Here is a 3,212-nt window from a genome sequence, read left to right on the forward strand (position 1 = left end):
GTCAGAACAAAACCTCAATACGGTGTTCCCGTGGTGTTTTTGTTGCTGCCTTGTCTTTTGCACAGAGTAAAAGACAAGGCAGCCATCGAATAGGGCCCGATTGTTCCCACTTGGTCAGCCGAGGAGCAAGGGGGGGGAGCAAGCGTCTCAACCAAGCAAAGCTCACCATGGGGAAGGTGGCTATGCCAACTAGCCTGATGCCCTGCTCCCGCAGTGACGGATAATCGTACTCTGGTTTCTCTTCATAACGTACAAGTCTTTCGCTTTTTACTAAAGACTTCCGTGGAGAGCAGCACTAATGAGTTGTTTCTATTTTTGGCAGGCTTTACCTTTGCGGGTGAAGCCCTTTCTGTCTGTGCAAAAGAAATCTTGTTACTGTGCAGAGTGACTTCTCTGAGTAGAGTCGCCTTACTTGTTGCCACTGTGCCGATGTTCGAAGCTGGAGTGCAAAGTTGTTGCTTGAATGGTGCTCGCTGGAGCGTGCGGGAGTGCAAACTTATACCATTTAAAAGGGCTGAAGAGTGCTCAGTGCAGCGGGTGGGCGGAGGTGCAAAGTGACACTCTGGCCACCTATGGCCATAAAAAGAACAAGAAGGGCCCTCGGACGTGAACCAGTGGACAGTTATCGCTTCTCGGCCTTTTTGGCTAAGATCAAGTGTAGTATCTGTTCTTATCAGTTTAATATCTGATATGTCCTCTATACGAGGACTACATATTAAATGGATTTTTAGCAATAGGAGTTGAAAAAGGAGCTTGCTCGGTTCACTCCAAGCATCGACCCAGTACTGCAGTGCCGCTGGGAACGGTGCGCTCTTCTCTGCTCTTGTGAAAAAGCAAACAGCGGTGCAGGATGGAAGTTTCAGGGAGCCCAAGATGAAACTTTCTTTTAGTCTGCTGAGAAAAGAGAGTGAATGCGAAGTAGACTTTAACACGGCTCTGGGAGTTAACCGGGAGAATTGCTTGAAAGAAACGCCACACCAAATGAGCGGTCAGAACAAAGCCTCAATACGGTGTTCCCGTGGTGTTTTTGTTGCTGCCGCTGTTTGCTTTTTCACAAGAGCGCACCTGTTGAGGGGGGGCCTGGGGGGGCCTGGGTGATGGTGGGTCTCAGGCCCGGGATGCTGCGACTGGTGTGACCAGGTGGTTTGTTTGTTTGTTTTTTGTTGTTGTTTGTTTGTTTTTTGTAGAGGTCCTCCAGGGTGGGGTTAGGTTGAGTGGGGTCGGGCGGGATGGGTACCTTCTGGGGGTACAGTAGCTCCCGGAATATGGTCGCTGCAGGCCCCGAGCCTGGTGGACATCAGGCCCTCCTGTCCCGTGTTGGCTCCCAGGTAGCGGGGATGCCTATTGCAGCCAGTCCCTGGCTTCCCTCTCTGGGGGAGAGTAGCTCCCCCGGTGTATATCCCCATACCCCTCTCCCTTCTGGCACCTGTACACAGCACACACTCACACATGAAGGGTTTTGGGGGCGTGTGTGTTCGGTGGGGTGTAGTGGATGGGGCCACGTAGGTGGTCCCCTTTGGTTGCACTCTGCAGTTCCCCGCCCCTGTTTTAATTACACCTTAGACATTACTACTTATCAAACACACTCACACACACACATTAGGTCTTGGGGGGTGGTTACACTGAGTGGCATCTGGTGGGCGGGGCTCTTTGTGTATGTAGGCTGCCCAGAGGGCCGCGCTCCCAGTTCTACAAGTTTGGCTGCCCCTCAATTTTAATTGCTCACTATTAGAAAATATTGAAGAGCCAGAAGGGTGAGGGGAGGGGTCTTCTTCGCACACCCCTGCTTCCTGGTTGCTGCTCGGGGCGGGAGGGGCCAGGAGGATTAATTAATTGTTCTGCTGGTTTGGGGTCTGTGGTGGCTGGGGGGCTGCTGGCCCCCTGGTGTGCCTGCTGCACTACACCCCAGCGGAGTCGAGGGAGGGAGGACGTGTGGAGTTATGGGACGTGAAAGTGTGTGTGGTAATGATTGGGCCTGGATCTTGGACTTGCTGTCGCCTGGCCTGCCTGTGCTTCTCCCGATGGGGGGGCGGTGTGGCCTCTCCCCGCTGCTCGCGACTTCACCCACCTGTGGTCACGTCTTGACTCCCAGGGCACTTGGCCAGGGGTGCTGGGGCAGGCGCTGATCCACTGTGTGGCTGTCTGGGGCGCTTGGCCCTCCTGGGTATTGGGTGGGGCCTCTGCCGGGGGGTTTGGGGGCGCTCGAGCTCCTGGGGCCCGGATCCAGTGCACGGCCCATATCTGGGCGGCTGGGGCCCGGCGGCGTCGGTGGGCTTTTGCCCCTGGCTCCCGGAGGGCCTCTGCCCTATGCTTATGGGGGCTCTTTCCGGGGGCTTCCTCTGCAGTCTTCTGGGTGGATGCGTGGTTGCCCCTGCGGTGGGCTTCCTGGGTTCTGTGCTCTGTCGGGGCTGCTGGTGGCCTGGGTCTTGTGGCCCTCTCTGCCTGCTTCTGATTGCTTGGGGGGGCTGTGGATTGTGGCCCTGTACGTTTATACACTCATAACTAAGCACGGTTATCATGTAGGTCCTGTGCCATGGGTGTTGCATGTTCTCACACACACACAACCACATTCATTAGTCCAGTAGCATGGCCGCTAAGCAGTTGATGTATTATCATGTCGTCTCAGGTCATTTATATCCACAGCTGTGTTGTATGCGATTGCCGCTTCTTGTGCTTGTTTTTGTTTGTTTGTGTGTTTGATTTTTCTCTGCTTGTCTGCTTTCAGGTGCTCCTGGCGCTAAGGCTGGATTACCCTCAGAGGCCATAGATTGTTGTCTGTTTTGTTTTTTACAGGTGTAGCAGCTGGTTGTCTGGTTTTTGTTTCTATTTTTGTTCTGTTTCCTCTTCTTTCCTCTTCTTCTTTCCTTGTCCCCCGGTCCGGTTCAGTTCTATTACATGTCATATATTGTAAACAGAAATAAATAAATGGGCATCAAGGGGAGCTTTACATTTATAAAACTTCCCTTGGCAAAGCAAATCTGTTTGGCATCAAAGGTATTCAGACTACAATTCTACTGCCATAATGCTGAACAGGACAAGGGGAAAAAAAAAAAGTAAAGAAGACAGTTCTGCCGAAAGCCAGGGACTAGACCTGTTCTAAGTTCTATACTTTTTAAAAGGGGCGTGTTTATCAACTATGGAATTAGAAGATTTACAAAAATGGTCAAGTGCTAGATCTTCATCTGGGATTTTAACAGTGTCATGAGTATAAC

General features: G+C 52.2%; 2 non-coding genes across 2 annotated transcripts; both read left to right on the forward strand.

The window, feature by feature from the left end:
• Window positions 1-226: 226 nt before the first annotated feature.
• On the forward strand, window positions 227-340 carry LOC140310524 (U5 spliceosomal RNA). Its single transcript, XR_011916584.1, has one exon. It is a non-coding gene; the product is annotated as a U5 spliceosomal RNA (small nuclear RNA).
• Window positions 341-624: 284 nt separating this feature from the next.
• On the forward strand, window positions 625-816 carry LOC140310419 (U2 spliceosomal RNA). The gene has a single exon (XR_011916492.1). It is a non-coding gene; the product is annotated as a U2 spliceosomal RNA (small nuclear RNA).
• The last annotated feature ends 2,396 nt before the right edge of the window (window positions 817-3,212 follow it).

This window comes from Leuresthes tenuis, unplaced genomic scaffold, assembly GCF_036924035.1.
Source record: "Leuresthes tenuis unplaced genomic scaffold, fLeuTen1.0.hap1 SCAF_6, whole genome shotgun sequence".
NCBI classification, from domain to species: Eukaryota; Metazoa; Chordata; class Actinopteri; order Atheriniformes; family Atherinopsidae; genus Leuresthes; species Leuresthes tenuis.